Below are 18,728 nucleotides of genomic sequence, written 5' to 3' on the forward strand. Positions count from 1 at the left end.
CGATAGGGAGAGCCGCAGACATCGATGCCGCGCCATCCAGACGGGTGAGTACCTCGATTTTAGAAATTCGACTTCAGCTACGTTATTCACGTAGCTGAAGTTGCGTATCTAAAATCGATTTTAATACCTAGTCTGGACGTGGCCGTAGTGTAGACATACCCTGTGATTAACAGCTTTGGTGGCTAATTGAAAGGCTGATGGTTCAAACTCAAGTGAAGATGGAGGTGTTTTTTTTCAGTGATGAGAATCCAGTACATTTTAACAGGCTGAAAATCTCCTCAATGCTGCTCTAGCCTCATTGGGCAAGCATAAGTGTCCCTTTCACCAGATGCATTGGAGTATAGTGGTGAGCATAGCTGACTTCCAAGCAGTTGACCTGGGTTCAATTCCCAGCCAATGCAGTGATGTGATGTTCTCTCTCCTGGGAATTGGTTTAATTTCAGTCACATTGTATCAGTTTAGCAATGGAATGAGAGAATCAATGTCCTGCAGGGCATTCAACACACAATGGAGGAAGAAAGGGCTGGGACTAGACAATGAGCAGGTGGAGTTATCCTGGTATTACAATGTTTGGTTTATTTTTTTTTTAAAACTTCCTTTACTTTCCTCTCCCTTTTAGACTCAGAGCCTTTAAGGTCAGAAGGGAGCAATGTGATCATCTAGTCCGACCTGCTGCACCTTACAGGCCAAAAGACCCCCCCTCCCCTTCTGTAATAGACCCGGGAGGGGAGGCAGCTCTGTGCACTGCCCCTACCCCAGGCAGCACATGGAAGCCCTCTGCCACACAGCATGCCCCAAGAGGGAGTGGGGGGCCAAGCAGATGATCCAGCATGAGGGGATCATTCTCATTCGTAGCTGTCCAGCTGTATGGGGCAGGAGGTCCTTGTATTTGGAGCAGTGGGAGTGAACTGCGTGCACTTGTGTCTCTGAGCACAATTTTGTGAATAGTATGGTGTGTGTAGGGGGGGTGAGTGTGAGTGTTGCTGCGGGTGTGATTGTTTCTTTCTTTGGGGGTTGGACTAACATGTCCCTCTGGGTGTGTTGTGTGTGAGCGTTCTTGGGATTGTGTGAGTCCCTTTGTGTGTGTGTGTGTGTGTCACTTGCTGCAGAGTACAAAATCCTGCAAAGCCATTTCTTACTGGTTAGCCCAGCAACACACTGATACAAACAGTGTCACAGACTCACACACACAGAGCAGGGCTCAGCAGAGGGCAGCAGGGACACACACGTCTCCCCTGGGCCAGCTTGGACAATTTCCCATCACTACTTGGCACAGTGCTTGTGCCCTCACACGGGGATGGGCAGTGACTGGGCAGCGGGGGCAGATGTGCTGGATCTGTAAAAGCAGCAGAGAGTCCTGTGGCACCTTATAGACCAACAGACGTATTGGAGCATGAGCTTTCGTGGGTGAATTCCCACTTCGTTGGCTAGATTCAGAAGGAAGCACTTTGGGAAAATCAGTCAAGGCCCTTAGCAGAGCTGGGACACAGACCCAGTGACCCCTGCACCACCCTGAGAGGGCAGTGGGGTTTAGTGGTCAGAGCAGGGAGAGGCTGGACACCAGGACCCCTGGGTTCTATCCTTGGCTCTGGAAGTGGATGGGCCTAGAGCAGTGGGACTGGGATCCAGGACTCCTGGGTTCCATAGGGGAGACTGTTTTTCCCTGTGCTTCCCTCGCTGGAGATCCCAGCCCAGCCCCCTAGTGCAGACTGAGCAGGAGTGGGGGGAGTTGTTCTCCCACTTTGGAGTTATGATTCAAACTCCTCCCCCAGGGACTGTGACATCACAGAATCTGCCCCCCCCAACACAGAGAAAACTAGTGGGGTTAGGAGGGCTCTAGCTGCACCCACCAGACAACCCTGGTCATTGCAAGAAACCCCCAAACCTACTTGCACCCACAAAACACCCTCTCAGGGTATACGCCCTGTGCTAGGACAGGACCTCTTGCTCCCACCCCTTTTCTTATCACCACAAGCTGCTCCCAGCCAGGCACCGCACCCCATTCACACACCTTTTGTCACTACATAGCTCAGTGGCAATCACTGCCCCAAAGTGACTCCGGTGCAGGCACTCCCCACACGAACTCCCCACACCGGATTCTGTCCACACACAGAGAATTCTCTCTGCCCGGCTCCTTCGGTTCATCTCACTGCTCTCCCTACTGCCGCCAGACACTGCTCATCTGCATAACCCCGCATTGTTTGGTTCTTGCTGGCCCGTGCTTGTGCCTGCTGGTTTCCTTCCTGCTGTCCCTGGTGTGTAAAGACAGAAGCGTTTTTGAATCTCTTTGAGTTGTTGTTAGTGCTTCAGTTGTTTGCCTTAATCTTATGCCGTTGGATCTCTTTCAGGGTGTGTTTTGGATCTGAGAAGTAAAAGGCTGCTCTGTGTGTGTGTGGTGTTATGGAGCGAGGTAGCAAAGGTTGGTTGCAGAGATGGTGCATGTGCCACGAAAATTGTTTCTTGTTTCTCCCAGGAGGAAGGTGTTTTGCACCCCAGTAACCGGGCTCTCACTGCAGCTTTCCTTTCACTAAATAAGATTTTTACCAAATATAAATTGCCCTCCAATTTCTCTAAGAGAAGTTGAAATTGTATCTTTGTACTAATATCCCAAGTGTGCAAGTCCATCCCCTCAGAGCAGCCCCACACCCTGAGGCCAGGGGAGAATCCCAGCTGGTTTGTGCATTTGTAACCCTGGGGCCTGAAGCTGATGAGAGAAAGGGAAGTGAGCCATCTTGGAGCTTTCCGATACCACCTGCGGGGAGCACAGGGATTTGACTGAGTGACATCCTGGCTAATTTTCACCTTGTTCTCCGCCAGCAGGATCCACTGGAGAGCTCGGGAGTGACTTGACCATGGCAGCACCCTATTTACATATTAAAAGCTGGCATTTTGGGGCCAATGGGGTGAAATGTGAGTACTTTTGGGGTTGGGACACACATGAGAAGGGATATGGACAAACTGGAGAGAGTCCAGCAGAGGGCAATAAAAATGATTAGGGGACTGAGACAGTATATCAACTAGTTGTGGCTGAGTGGTTAAGGTGATGGAGTAGAAATCCATTGGGGTTTCCCCACGCAGGTTCAAATGTTGCCAACTACAGAAGCATTAGTGTATTGTCATTGCTGGTGTCTTAGTGTCTGAGCGTCCATGGAGCCAGATCTGGTCTCACTCTGAGGCTGTCTACACTTAAAATACTGCTGTAGCACTGGGGAGTAGACAGCTGCTACAGTGAGGGGAGGGGTTTTCCATCCCTGTAATAGCTACATTGACAGAACAATCTTTCCTTTCATTTAGCACTATCTAACCATGGCTTAGGTCAGCTTAATTATACTGGCTCTGGGGTTTTTTACACCCTGAAAAACATACTAGTTAGAGGGTTTATCCCATCACCCTCCCATTCCCTGGCCCTTCTTGCATGACTAGAGAGCAGCAATACCCGAAGTTCAAAGGTGCAAACAATTCAATGTTTATTGGGGTAAACTTCCAGCAAGCAATGATTCCAGTTTCCTTCCTCTGTATCCCCCTTCCCAGCTCTGACACCACAGAGGCTTGTCTGTGTCCTTGTTCCCATTCCCTGTTCCTATTTCCCCCCTTAGCAAAACATAATTCCAGTTCCCCTACCCCATTCCCATTCCCCCCCTTTACTTTCTGATTGACTGCAATCTATATAGTAAAACTGGAGTTCTGCTTAGCTATACCTTAGCTAATCATTTTACTGAAATGTAACTAACCAATCCTAACATACTGTAACATGATTATCTAACCAATTATACCCCACTGCCTTAATTGGTTTACCCCAAACATATTAATTATACAGCAGACAGAAACAATCACAGAACCAGACAGAGATTATACAGACAAGCAATAGGAAAGTGGGGACTACAGTGACAGAACAACAAAGAAATGAGAATTTCACACCCCAGCTATTGAGCAGTGAGTTGTTGCCAGATGGGATGCTATCATGGCAGAGGTTATGGGTGCTGATTGCTTAACTGTCTGGCCCACAGGGCAGGATTTTGAGGTTCACCATTACTGTCTCAGAATGCTAGCACCCATCTTTTCTTCACTTAAAATGCGAGCAGGGAGATTATAACACCACAGAACTCATGGAGCTCCAGGAAACTTGTAACTTTAGGTCCAGGTGAGTGTGTTTAAAAATCAGCTGTGCTGTGGAAGGTCTCTAGGAGTTGAAAGAGATGTGCCATCTCAACCTCCCTAAAGAGTTCATCAACTATTAATGAAAACTAGGGTTGATAAGTCACATTCTTTGTAGTATCAGGATGGTGGACGGGTCTAAAGCGCTAGTTATGAGACTCATTTTTTCTAATCCTTTGGGTGTTCTGGTCTCTGCATGGAAACATGGTTTCAAATCCCACTCCTGATATTACCATTTAATTATATCTGGAGAAAATGGCCTCACTTCAATCTCCTTTGGAACAATAGAACCCTATTTGCTTAGCTTTTCTATTCCAGTAGCTGCGAGAGAAGCTCCAAACCAGGGGGAAACAGGGCCTCTTCTCTCGACCGATCAATTTTTGTCTTTCTTCATTCCAAGCCATTTTCTGAGATACATCCATATTTCCCACACTATTGTGTTTAGAGTTCTTTGCTTTTATGAAACTTTAGAATCATCATTTAATTGCCACACAACTGTACTTCTGAAGTGAAGTGAAACAATATTATTTGGATATTCTTGCAGAAGAGTTTTGCTTTCTGACCTGGAAATGAACAAGGCCTACCTGAGGGGCACAATGCTACTCCCTTTTCTTGGCTCATCCAAAAAACATACGTTCTTGATGGCCTTTGTTTTCCTGTTCTTCAAAGGGAAATCAGCTGGTGTAGCAGCTACTGAGAAAGCCTTAGAAAAGGGCTCCAGGTTTCACAGTAGCTGGTTTCTGTTGTGTAGTGGTTATCACATTTGCTTTACACGCAAACGGTCCCTGGTTCAAAACCAGGCAGAAACAGTGCTGCTTTCTCTCTCTTGGTCTCTTATTGCTCCAAGTCTTTTCTCAAATACATCCATAGCTTTTATGATTTCTTCCTCGTTATTTTTTTTTCCTTTCATGGAGCTTTAAATTCAAAAGGAGAGGTTTAGCTGGCATTTTGAGGGAAGGAACAGACCATCATTTGGGAGACCGCCAGCTCCATAACAAATCTGAGCATAGAAGAATCCCAACCCATTGTCCAGCATATTTAGCTCCCAGCCAGCAGTTTTTCTCTTGTCTTTTTTTTTTTTTTTTGAGCTAACCTTGAGTCCAGGGGGCGCACACTCTCTGCCCCACACATCAAATCTGGCCCTGCTGCAAAGTGACCCCTAAGAACCAGCAACCTGCATGAGAGCATGACTGGGGGGAAAGGGTTTCCCATGAAGCGTATAAGCCACTGGATGCGTTGGAAAGAGCAGCTCTGACTGTAACAGTCAGCAAAGAAGGTCTGTTTGGGGATGTGGCTCAGTGGTACAGTGCCTGCTTTGCATGTATCAGGCCCTGAGCTCACTCCCCACATTTGCCTTTCACCTCTGCTGCTTTGCTCATGGCCAGCTGGCATGTGGCCCAGCCAGTCTCCCTGCACAAGTTTCAGTCCTGAGCAGTGAGGGCAAAGTGCCAATTGCATGGAAGCTCTGTAGGGGTTTCTGCTCCTAAAGCACCATGGTGACCCTAAGATTCCCATCCACTGAGCTGCTTGATGAGGAAGGACTGGAGAGAAGGGTCCCATCAGCACCAAGGGAGGGACAAGGACATGGAGGAGCAGTCAGTGCTGAGAGAGGAAAGAGGTCAGTGATTTACACAAGACAGGGGACACTGGCCCTTGGAGGGGACAGGAGGTGAGGCCAGCTTGTTTACAATGATGCTGATGATGAATAGAAAAAAAAGGCTGGAGTCAATGAAACAAGAGAGCATAGAAGGAGAAGGGCAGCTCCACAGAGGGCCCTGGGTGCTCATACACCCCAGTTCATAAGTATACAACATCAGACTGGCCACACTGGGTCAGATCAAAGGTCCATCTAGCCTAGTAGCCTGTCTTCTTACAGTGGCCGACCCAAGGTGCCCAAGGGTTCCACAGGTTGACTGTATGTTATGTGAAGAAATATTTCCTTTTGTTTGGTTTAAATCTGCTGCCTCTTCATTTCATTTGGTGAGCCCTAGTTCTTGTGTCTAGAGGAGTAAATAACGCTTCCTTATTTACTTTCTCCAACCCAATCATTGTTTTATAGACCTATATCATCTCTTTTCCAAGCTGAAAAGTCTCAGTTTTATTAATCACTCTTCATATGAAAGCTGCTGCATATCCCTAATCATTTTTGTTGCCCTTTTCTGAACCTTTTCCAATTACAATATATCTTTTATCAAGTGGGGTGACAACATCTGCACGCAGTATTCAAGATGTGGGTGTGCCATGGATTTCTGTAGAGGCGCCCTGGCTTGTCCTAGATAGCAAGAATAGACAAACAGGGACCCAGCCCCCTACAGTGATCCCATGGACAAGAACGTGGTTGTTAGTGGGGTGAAGGTTTCCTCTGGACAAAGGGGAGCTGAAATCCCTCAGTGTCCTGGAACTTAAGTAATGAAAGCTTCAAACCCTTCATAGCCATGCGTTGAGATACATCAGTAGAAGGTTGGGCTGGAGCAGGGGTCGGCAACCTATGCCAATTTTTAATGGCTCGCTGGGGCCTGCTGGGACTCCAGTATGCCATTAGAAATCCTCCCGGCGTGGCAACCCGCTGGCCCCTTCCTCGCCTTCCCCCCGAGCCCTGCTGCCACACGTGCAGCACTCTGGGGGACAGGGGTCTGCACTCCCGCGGGGCAGCATTTGGCTCTGCAGGGAGCGAAAGATGATCCGCGCTCATCCGTTGCCCTGCCACCTTGCGCGCAGCACTTTGGGGGCGGGGCTGCACGCGTGGCAGCAGGGCTCCGACTGAGCGGGAAGCATCATGGTAAGGGGGCCGGGGTTGGGGGGGTGGAGTCAGCAGGGGGCAATCAGAGGACAGGGAGCAGGGTGGGTTGGATGGGGGGTGGGATACCGTGGGGGTGGTTGGAGCGGAGGTCTCTGGAGGGGGCAGTCAGGGAGCGGGGGGGTAGATGGGGCTTGGGAGTCCCAGGGTCTGTTAAGGGGTGGGGGGTGGATAGGAGACAGGGCAGTCAGGGAACAGGGAGCAAGGAGGGTCCTGGGGGCACAGTTAGGGGTCTCGGGGGGGGTCAGGGAACAAGGAGCTGGGTGGGTTGGATGAGTCAGGAGTTTGGGGAGGGCTGTCAGGAGGTAGGGGTGTGGAGAGTGGTTGTGGCAGGCAGAGAGCGGCGGGGTGTATGGGTCCAGAGTTCTGGGGCTCCTGTCAGGGGGCGGGGAGTGGTTAGATAGGCATGGGAGTCCGGGAGGTTCTGTCTGGGTGCAGGGGTGTGGATAAGGGTTGGGGCAGTCAGATACACTCAGCCTTCTCCCCTGCATTGGGTGGGTGGTGCTGCCACTGCCTGCTGGAAAGTCATGAGGGTGGTGGGGCTCTGTGAACAGCTCAGTCCCTGACCCTGGTGGCAGAAATGATGAGATGGAGGCTCCAGCTATTTCTAGGATTTACTATTTCCACTTGCCTGTGAAGTCCAGCTTTCCCCAGCACATTCACTGTGGTGCAGTTGGGTCACTGTTTCCATGGCTGAACAGCAAAGAATCACTCCCAGTTTCCCTTTTATCTGCAGCAGGGTTAGTCTGTGTTGGTGGTTAAGGAGGTGGATCTAGTTGTAAATTGTGATTCATTCCCCACCTTGACAATTCACATAGTCCCTTTCTCATGCAGATTCCCAGCACCTCAGTGATTCTGGTAGCAGGGGTTGGGGCCTGAGATTTTCAGAGTTCCTTTACCCTCCACTTGGAGTGAACTCAATTTTTTTACCATCCCAGAAATTCCATGAAATAACAACAGGGGCATAAAGAAAGAGGGGAGAGAATATTGATCCAGCCTCTGAGGGTTTGGGCTGCTTTAACTCTTGGTAAAAATATGAACTTGATTCCAAGAAGGGAGAGAGGAGAAGCCTGAAGCTGACTTTAGTCCCAGGCTGGGGTCTCCTGAAGGGTAGGAAACATCCTTGGCTGTCACCCAAGGACAGTAGGCTGCTGGCAACATACCAGGGCTGGGATGAGAGGGGAGTGTTACATAGACTTTATCACACAGGCCCCATCCTGCTCCTCAGAGCCCACAGGTGAGAATCTAGAGAAGGGTGAGTCATTTCTCAGCTGCATTCTCAGGAGTAGTCAGTAGCCGTCCTTGATCAGAGACCCAGGGGAGCAACCTCAGCAGTTCTGCGGAGAGGTTTGGCTGCCAGGGGATCCAGCTCGGAGAGGGAGTGCTGGGGGATCTGGAGGGCCAGTCCAATAGGGCTGTCTCAGGAGTCAGAGGTGGCTTTGCCAGTGGGAAGGCGCTAGGCCAGATGTTGGTGGGATGGGGAAGCAGGGAATACAGGATATGAAGCTGGCTAAAATGAAACTGCACAAAAAACCCTTCCTCTTTGCTCCAGCTAAAGGCCCTACTTTGGCCTCTCCCCTTTCATAAAAATCTCCATATCTACCCCAACTGTCAGAAACCCCCTTTCTCCCATGGGTATTTTCACAGTTTCTTCCTTTTTTCATGGTCTCGTACAAATATTTTTGCTATGGAAATGATCAAGTACATTTAACATGAGAAAAACAATCAAACAACACATCTGTATCTCCTTCTCCAAGCATGGTGTGTCTCAGTTTAGCTACTGAAAAGTCTAGGCAGGCAGAGTCACCTCTGCATTATTTAGCGAAGGGATAGCTCAGTGGTTTGTGCATTATCTTACTAAATGCAGGGTTGTGAGTTCAATTATTGAGGGGGCCACTCAAGAATCTGGGGTAAAATCAGTACTCAGTCCTGCTAGCGAAGGCAGGGGGCTGGACTGAATGGTCCCTTCTAGTTCTAGGAAATAGGGTACCTCCATTATCTATTTTTTCTTACTTCACATCAGACCCAGGACTTGCACCCAGCAGTTCTTGGGGCCCTGGGACAGAACTGAGCTTCACTGGCAGCAGTGAGGGAGAACGGTTGGGACTGAACTATCTGGGGAATATTTTAATCCTTATCTAATTTTCAGAGGATTAAATCAATGCAGCTTCCACTTCTCCGTCTTTCCCAAGGAAATAACGTTTCTGTGTGAAGTACCCAAACCTTTTAACAATAAGAAGTGAAATGAAATGGCCACATGATGGCAACAGACCCTACGAAATTTCTTAGTCTCTAGGGTGCCACACGGCCTCTTGTTCTGTTTGAGGATACAGACTAACACAGCTGCTCCTCTGAAACCTATGAGCAGGGCCGGTGCAACCATTTAGGCGGACTAGGCGGTTGCCTAGGGCACCAAGATTTGGGGGCACCAAAAAACGGCACTCCCCAATTTTTTTTAAATGGTTGAGCAGCCGCTGCTGCTGGGAGAGAGAGGGAGTCTGAGCTGCTGACCTGGGTCAGGACGCCGCCGCGGCAGCCGGCAGCCCAGGGCCCCCCCGGGTCAGGGCGCCGCCCCGGCAGCTAACAGCCCAAGGGGTCCCCTGGGTCAGCGCGCCGCCCCGGCAGCCGGCAGCCCAGGGCCCCCCTGGGTCAGGGCGCCACCGCAGCAGCTGACAGCCCAAGGGGTCCCCTGGGTCAGCGCGCCGACGGGGCAGCCGGCAGACCAGGGCCCGCCCCCGGGTCAGGGCACCACCGGGGCAGCCGGCAGACCAGGGCCCCCCTGGGTCAGGGCGCCGACGGGGCAGCCAGCAGCCCACGGCCCCCCCGGGTCAGGGCGCCGACGGGGCAGCCGGTAGCCCAGGGGGTCCCCTGGGTCAGGGCGCCGCCGCAGCAGCCGGGAGCCCAGGGGGTCCCCTGGGTCAGCGCGCCACAGCGGCAGCCGGCAGCCCAGGGCCCCCCCGGGTTAGGCCGTCGCTGTCGCAGCCGGCAGCTCAGGGGGTCCCCTGGGTCAGGGCGCCACAGCGGCAGCCGGCAGCCCAGGGCCCCCCCGGGTTAGGCCGTCGCTGTGGCAGCCGGCAGCTCAGGGGGTCCCCTGGGTCAGGGTGCCACAGCGGCAGCCAGCAGCCCAGGGCCCCCCCTGGTTAGGGCGTCGCTGCGGCAGCCGGAAGCCCAGGGGGTCCCCTGGGTCAGGGCGCTGCCACGGCAGCCTGCAGCCCAGGGGGTCCCCTGGGTCAGCGCACCAGCAGCAGCCGGCAGCCCAGGCCCCCCCTGGATCAGGGCACCACCGCGGCAGCCCAGAGGTTCTGGCTGCCTGCGACGCGCTGACCCAAGGGAATCCCTGGGCTGCAGGCAGAGGCTCAGAATCCCTCTCCCTCCCAGAGCAGGGGCTCCAGCCTGTGTCATTATTTTCGTTGCTGGCGGGGGCGCCGGCGGCTGGGCAGAGCTGCACAGCTCTGCTTAGGGCACGTGGCAGGAGCCCTGCGAGGGCAGCACGACACCAGGGCTTCGTGAGGAAAGTGGGGGCTGCCCCCTGGCTCAGCCTCCACGTCAGCCCAGCGAGGGGCAGGAGAAGAAAAGAGACTCAGCCGTGGTCTGCTGGAGCGGGGGAAGAACGAGGTCCCCGATGCTCATGCGTTGGGCAAGGTGAGCAAGTGATTCCCCACCGCTTGGCCTCAGGTGCCTGTGCTCCTGCCCCCTTCGTCCTTGGCTGGTCCCTGCTGCTGCTCCCCTTGTGCCTGCACGGCTGGAGAGAACAGCAGCCTGCAGAGCTGAGCTGCCCAGTGCCCCCAGGCACCCCCCTGACCCCATCCCCCCCACGGCCCTGACCCCCAGGTCCGAGCCCAGTCCCTCTGAGCTGGAAACCCCCTGACCCCATCCCCCCCATGGCCCTGACAACCAGCTCCGAGCCCAGTCCCTCTGAGCTGGAAAAACCCTCGACCCCATCCCCCCCACAGCCCTGACCCCCAGCTCCGAGCCCAGTCCCTCTGAGCTGTAAACACCCTGACCCCATTCACCCCACAGCCCTGACCCCCAGCTCCGAGCCCAGCACCTCTGAGCTCGAAACCCCCGACCCCATCCTCCCCACAGCCCTGACCCCCAGCTCCGAGCCCAGTCCCTCTGAGCTGGAAACACCCTGACCCCATCCCTCCACAGCCCTGACCCAGAGCTCCGAGCCCAATCCCATTGAGCTGGAAACACCCTGACCCCATCCCCCCACAGCCCTGACCCCCAGCTCCGATCCCAGTCCGTCTAAGCTGGAAACCCCCTCTACCCCGTCCCCCCACAGCCCTAACCCCCAGCTCTGGGCCCGAGCTGGAAACCACTTCGACCCCATCCCCCCACAGCCCTGACCCCAGCTCCGAGCCCAGTCCCTCTGAGCTGGAAACTCCCTCGATCCCATCCCTCCCCAGCCCTGACCCCCAGCTCCGAACCCAGTCCCTCTGAACTGGAAACCCCGTTGTCCCCATCCCCCCACAGCCCTGACCCCCAGCTCCGAACCCAGTCCCTCTGAACTGGAAACCCCGTCGTCCCCGTCCCCCCACAGACCTGACCCCCAGCTCCGAACCCAGTCCCTCTGAGCTGGAAACCCCCTGACCCTATCCCCCCACAGTCCAGACCCCCAGCTCCGAACCCAGTCCCTCTGAGCTGGAAACCCCATGACCCCATCCCCCAGAGCCCTGACCCCCAGCTCCGAGGTCAGTCCCTCTGAGCTGGAAATCCCCTGGACCTCACCCCACCACAGCCCTGACCCCCAGCTCCGAGCCCAGTCCCTCTGAGCTGGAAACCCCCTCGATCCCATCCCTCCCCAGCCCTGACCCCCAGCTCCGAGCCCAGTCCCTCTGAGCTGGAAACCCCCTGACCCAATCCCCCCATAGCCGTGACCCCCAGCTCCGATCCCAGTCCCTCTGAGCTGGAAACCGACTCGACCCCATCCCCCCACAGCCCTGACACCCAGCTCCGAGCCCAGTCCTTCTCAGACGGAAACCCCCTCGACCCGATCCCAACACAGCCCTGATACCCAGCTCTGAGCCCAGTACCCTCTGAGCTGGATACACCAGCGACCCCATCCCCCCCACAGCCCTGACCCCCAGCTCCGAGCCCAGCCCCTCTGAGCTGGAAACCCCCTGACCCCATCCCCCCCACACTCCTGACCCCCAGCTCCGAGCCCAGTCCCTCTGAGCTGGAAACCCCCTCGACCCCATCCCCCCCACAGCCCTGACCCCCAGCTCCGAGCCCAACCCCTCTGAGCTGGAAACCCCCTGACCCCATCCCCCGCACAGCCCTGACCCCCAGCTCTGAGCCCAGTCCCTCTGAGCTGGAAACCCCCTCAACCCCATGCCCCCCACAGCCCTGACCCCCATTTCTGAGCCCAGTCCCTCTGAGCTGGATACCCCCTCGACCCCATCCCCCCCACAGCCCTGACCCCCAGCTCCGAGCCCAGTCCCTCTGAGCTGGAAACCGCCTGACCCCATCCCCCCCACAGCCCTGACCCCCAGCTCCGAGCCCAGTCCCTCTGAGCTGGAAACCCTCTGACCTCAACCCCCCCACAGTCCTGATCCCCAGCTCTGAGCCCAACCCCTCTGAGCTGGAAACCCCCTGACCCCATCCCCCCACAGCCCTGACCCCCCGTTCCTACCCCAGCCCCTCTGAGCTGGAAACCCCCTGACCTCAACCCCCCCACAGCCCTGATCCCCAGCTCTGAGCCCAGTCCCATTGAGCTTGAAACCCCCTGACCCCATCCCCCCACAGTCCTGACCCCCAGCTCCGATCCCAGTACCGGGCCCAGTCCCTCTGAGCTGAAAACCACTTCGACCCCATCCCCCCACAGCCCTGACCCCCAGCTATGAGCCCAGTCTCTCTGAGCTGGAAAACCCCTCGACCCCAAACCCCGCAAAGCCCTGATCCCCAGCTCTGAGCACAGTCCCTCTGAGCTGGAAACCCCCTAGACCCCATCCCCCCGACAGCCCTGACCCCCAGCTCCGAGCCCAGCCCCTCTGAGCTGGAAACCCCCTGACCCCAACCCCCCCAAAGCCCTGATCCCCAGCTCCAAGCCCAGTCCCTCTGAGCTGGATAACCCCTCGACCCCATCCCCCAACAGCCCTGACCCCCAGTTCCTACCCGAGTCCCTCTGAGCTACAAACCCCCTCGACTGGATCCCTCCCATAGACCTGACCCCCAGCTCCGACCCCAGTCCCTCTGAGCTAGAAACCCCCTCGACTGGATCCCCCCCCAATAGCCCTGACCCGCAGCTCCGATCCCAGTCCCTCTGAGCTGGAAACACCCTCGACCCCATCCCCCCCACAGGCCTGACGCCCAGCTACGAGCCCAGCCCCTCTGAGCTGGAAACCCCCTCGACCCCATCCCCCCCACAGCCCTGACCCCAAGCTCCGAGCCCAGTCCCTCTGAGCTGGAAACCCCCTGATCCCATCCCCCCCACAGCCCTGACCCCCAGCTCCGTGCCCAGTCCCTCTCAGCTGGAAACCCCCTCGACCCCATTCCCCCCACAGCCCTGACCCCCAGCTCCAAGCCCAGTCCCCCTCTGAGCTGGAAACACCTTCGATCCCTTCCCTCCCCAGCCCTGACCCCCAGCTCCGATCCCAGTCCCTCTGAGCTGGAAACACCCTCGACCCCATCCCCCGCACAGCCCTGAACCCCAGCTCCGAGCCCAGTCCCTCTGAGCTGGAAACCCCCTGACCCCATCCCCCCCCCCACAGCCCTGACCCCTAGCTCTGAGCCCAGTCCCTCTGAGCTGGAAACCCCCTCGACCCCATCCCCCTCACAGCCCTGACCCCCAGCTCCGACCCAGTTCCTCTTAGCTGGAAACCCCCTCGACCCCATCCCCCTCACAGCCCTGACCCCCAGCTCCGACCCAGTTCCTCTTAGCTGGAAACCCCCTCGACCCTATACCCCAAGAACCCTGACCCCCAGCTCCGAGCCCAGTCCCTTTGAGCTGCAAACCCCCTGACCCATTCCCCACCACAGCCTTGACCCCCAGCTCCGAGCCCAGTCCCTCCCAGCTGGAAACCCTCTGACCCCATCCCCCCCAGAGCCCTGACCCCGAGCTCCGAGCCCAGTCCCTCTGAGCTGGAAATCCCCTCGACTCCATCCCCCTCACATCCCTGACCCCCATCTCTGAGCCCAGTCCCTCTCAGCTGGAATCCCCCTGACCCCATCCCCCTCACAGCCCTGACCCCCAGCTCCGAGCCCAGACCCTCTGATCGGGAAACCCTCTCGACCCGATCCCCCCACAGCCCTGACCCCAAGCTCCGAGCCCAGTCCCTCTGAGCTGGAAACCCCCTCGACTACATCCCCCCCAGAGCCCTGACCCCGAGCTCCGAGCCCAGCCCCTGTGAGCTGGAAACCCCCTGACCCCATCCCCCCCACAGCCCTGACCCCCCGGTCCGAGCCCAGTCCCTCTGAGCTGGAAACCCCCTGACCCAATCCCCCCCACAGCCCTGACTCCCAGCTCTGGGCACAGTCCCTCTGAGCTGGAAATCACTTCGACCCCATCCCCCCACAGCCCTGACCCCCAGGTACGAGCCTAGTCTCTCTGAGCTGGAAACCCCCTCGACCACATCCCCCGCACAGCCCTGACCCCCAGCTCTGAGCCGAGCCCCTCTGAGCTGGAAACCCCCTGACCCCAACCCCCCCTCAGCCCTGACCCCCAGCTCTGAGCCCAGTCCCTCTGAGCTGAAGGCCCCCTGACCCTATCCCCCCACAGCCCTGACCCCCAGCTCCGAACCCAGTCCCTCTGAGCTGGAAACCCCATGACCCCATCCCCCCCACAGCCCTGAACCCCAGCTCCGAGCCCAGTCCCTCTGAGCTGGAAATCCCCTCGACCCCATCCCCCCACAGCCCTGACCCCCAGCTCCGAGCCCAGTCCCTCTGAGATGGAAACCCCCTCGACCCCATCCCCCCCACAGCCCTGACCCCCAGCTCTGAGCCCAGTCCCTCTGAGCTGGAAACCCCCTCGACCCCATCCCCCCCACAGCCCTGACCCCCAGCTCCGAGCCCAGCCCCTCTGAGCTGGAAACCCCCTCGACCCCATCCCCCCACAGCCCTGGCTCCCAGCTCCGAGCCCAGTCCCTAGGAGCTGGATACCCCCTGACCCTATCCCCCCCACAGCCCTGACCCCCATCTCGGAGCCCAATCCCTCTCAGCTGGAAACCCCCTCGACCCCCCCCCCCACAGCCCTGACCCCCAGCTCCGAGCCCAGTCCCTTTGAGCTGGAAACCCCCTCGACTCCATCCCCCCCACAGCCCTGACCCCCAGCTCCGAGCCCAGTCCCTCTGAGCTGGAAACCCCCTCGACTCCATCCCCCCCACAGCCCTGACCCCCAGCTCTGATCCCAATCCCTCTGAGCTGGAAACTCCCTCGACTCCATCCCCCCCACAGGCCTGACCCCCAGCTCTGAGCCCAGTCCCTCTGAGATGGAAACCCCCTCGACCCCATCCCCCCCACAGCCCTGACCCCCAGCTCTTAGCCCAGTCCCTCTGAGCTGGAAACCCCCTCGACCCCATCCCCCCCACAGCCCTGACCCCCAGCTCCGAGCCCAGCCCCTCTGAGCTGGAAACCCCCTCGACCCCATCCCCCCACAGCCCTGGCTCCCAGCTCCGAGCCCAGTCCCTCTGAGCTGGAAACCCCCTCGACCCCATCCCCCCACAGCCCTGACCCCCAGCTCCGAGCCTAGCCCCTCTGAGCTGGAAACTCCCTCGACCCCATCCCCCCCACAGCCCTGACCTCCAGCTCCGAGCACAGTCCCTTTGAGCTGGAAACCCCCTCGACTCCATCCCCCCCACAGCCCTGACCCCCAGCTCCGAGCCCAGTCCGTCTCAGCTGGAGACCCCCTGATCCCATCCCCCCCACAGCCCTGACCGCCAGCTCCGAGCCCAGTCCCTCTGAGCTGGAAACACCCTCGACCCCATCCCCCCCACAGCCCTGACCCCCAGCTCCGAGCCCAGTCCCTCTGAGCTGGAAACCCCCTGACCCTATCCCCCCACAGCCCTGACCCCCAGCTCCGAGCCCAGTCCCTCTGAGCTGGAAATCCCCTCGACCCCATCCCCCCACAGCCCTGACCCCCAGCTCCGAGCCCAGTCCCTCTGAGCTGGAAATCCCCTCGACCCCATCCCTCCCCAGCCCTGACCCCCAGCTCCGAGCCCAGTCCCTCCGAGCTGGAAACCCCCTCGACTCCATCCCCCCCACAGCCCTGACCCCCAGCTCCGATCCCAATCCCTCTGATTTGGAAATCCCCTCGACTCCATCCCCCCCACAGGCCTGACCCCCATCTCTGAGCCCAGTCCCTCTGAGATGGAAACCCCCTCGACCCCATCCCCCCCACAGCCCTGACCCACAGCTCCGGGCCCAGTCCCTCTAAGCTGGAAACCCCCTTGACCCCATCCCCCCACAGCCCTGACCCCCAGCTCCGAGCCCAGTCCCTCTGAGCTGGAAACCCCGTCGACTCCATCCCCCCCACAGCCCTAACCCCCAGCCCCGAGCCCAGTCCCTCTGAGCTGGAAACCCCCTCGGCCCCATCCCCCCTCAGCCCTGACCCCCAGTTCCGAGCCCAGTCCCTGTGAGCTGGAAACCCCCTCTACTCCATCCCCCCCACAGCCCTGACCCCCAGCTCCGAGCCCAGTCTCTCTGAGCTGGAAACCCCCTCGACCCCATCCCCCCACAGCCCTGACCCCCAGCTCCGAGCCCAGTCTCTCTGAGCTGGAAACCCCCTCGACCCCATCCCCCCACAGCCCTGACCCCCAGCTCCCAGCCCAGTCCCTCTGAGCTGGAAACCCCTTGACCCCATCCCCCCCACAGCCCTGACCCCCAGCTGACAGATAGTGTCCCTAACACAGTTATTGCTCTTCTCATCCTCTTGACTCTCCTAGTTTCTGTGGCCAGTGGTGAGCGAAGCTTCTCGAAGCTCAAATTGATAAAAACATACATGCGAACATCAATGTTGCAACAAAGAGTTGTTGGGCTATCTACCTTGTCACTAGAACATGACATTGCTCACAGCATTGACTTGGAGGAACTTGTTTTTAAATTTGCTAAGCTTAAAGCGCAGAAACATGAATTCTAAATTATAACATGTTACTCCGTGACTGTGTATTGTCTATAATGTATGTGATTTTTTTTTTGGTGGGGGGCGCAAGTTGAAAGTTTCGCGTAGGGCACAAAATATGCTTGCACCGGCCCTGCCTATGAGATGAGAAGCCATGTTTTTGTTCAATGAGCATTGAAGCTGAAAAGGGAGACGTTTTCCTCATTGATTTCTAGGCCCCCACTCTAATGCCCTAAACACCCCTTTCCTCCCACAGCCAGGAACAGAACCCCATGGTCATGACTACTAGCCCCCCTGACCCTGCTCCCTGTGACAAAGGAAAAACCTCTGAAGCCCCTCACCTCCCTGCTTGAGCTGCCCTTGAAACCCAATGAGGTTTCCTTGGGCAGTTTTGACACTCCCAGGAAGGGTGTAATTTTAGGAGCAGGTTCCAAATAGTGCAATTAACCAGCCAGAAGGGGCAGCAGGTGTCAGCACAGGAGCCATTGAAATAACTCTGCACTTACTTAGACGCAGACATAACAAGCTCTATGGCTGGTAAATGTACAGAGACTGCTCCTGCTCATGAACTAGCAGCCCATAACCCGTAAACAACTGCCATTTGAATGCATCTGAAAGTTACACAGAACAACGATCTGTGTTAAAGGAAGGCTGCCATTTATTAGAGCCCCAATTGATGCCGTGCGCACAAAGAGAGGTTTCAATGTGTAACCGGGAGTTTGGTAAATTTTGGTTATTTTATTTTTCTAAGAGGTTCCTGTCCATCTCCAGTAGAGTTTTCAGTCCCAATGGCAACTTAGGAAATGTAATACAGACTAGTCCATTCCTGCCAAGTGGATGTGGTTCTTGTTCGTCTGCACATTGTAGCCCATGGAGGCTAAGGACCTGAAAATGTGTTTTCACGTGCCTTTGTTTAATTGATGAAAACAAACCTAGACACTTAGAGGATTGGAAGTGATTTCAGCTGGGGGACACGTTTGCTAGGTTTTTATGCATTTGCACAGGAAAACATTGAGGGTGCACATGTATTTCAGGGACCCCCATTTAGTGGAGCTCCTGAATATATTGGAAATAGAATCATCTTTACTGAAGAAACAGGTTTGTGAGGGAGCACTTGGATTTGAACCAAGGACCACTTGATTTGCAGTCAAACACTTTCCCACTGAGCTATACCCCCATAACATTTGCATAGGCAAATCAGTGATCTTAAGGATTTTGAAGGACAGGCTCTGCCTCAGAGAGCTCCTTTTCTATTCCCAGACCACAGGGGTTTTAAAAATGGGGTTTGATTAAATTTTATATACACATGTAGACACCACAGCTTCCACATACACCAGCATAGCTTCCCCCCACTGACATAGCTACCACCTCTCGAGGAGATGGATTAACTGCACCGACGGGACAGCTCTCTCCCCTCCACTTAGAGCATCTTCATTATTTATGAATAGGTGGGAAATAACCTCCTGAATGGAAAGGAACCAATTTATCAAATATTGCTGTGTCTGCATTCAATATGGGGAATTGGTCATATTGGGCTGGATTAGTAGGAACATTGCAAGCAGATAGAGGGAAGTGATTATTCCCCTCCATTCAGCACTGGTGAGGCCACATCTGGAGCATAGCATCCAGTTTTCACCCCCCCCCCCACTACAGAAACAAATTGGAGAGAGTTTAGGGAAGGGCAACAAAAATGATTAGGAGGCAGGGGACTTACGAGGA

At 56.2% G+C, this 18,728-nt stretch overlaps 2 non-coding genes across 2 annotated transcripts; one reads left to right on the forward strand and one right to left on the reverse strand.

Moving 5' to 3' along the window:
• The first annotated feature begins 4,891 nt into the window (after positions 1–4,891).
• On the forward strand, positions 4,892–4,964 carry TRNAV-UAC (transfer RNA valine (anticodon UAC)). Its single transcript has one exon. It is a non-coding gene; the product is annotated as a tRNA-Val (tRNA).
• A 13,150-nt stretch (positions 4,965–18,114) lies between these two features.
• TRNAC-GCA (transfer RNA cysteine (anticodon GCA)) lies at positions 18,115–18,186 on the reverse strand. The gene has a single exon. It is a non-coding gene; the product is annotated as a tRNA-Cys (tRNA).
• Positions 18,187–18,728: the final 542 nt, after the last annotated feature.

The sequence above is a fragment of the Gopherus flavomarginatus genome (genome assembly GCF_025201925.1).
Source record: "Gopherus flavomarginatus isolate rGopFla2 chromosome 13 unlocalized genomic scaffold, rGopFla2.mat.asm SUPER_13_unloc_1, whole genome shotgun sequence".
NCBI lineage: Eukaryota > Metazoa > Chordata > Testudines > Testudinidae > Gopherus > Gopherus flavomarginatus.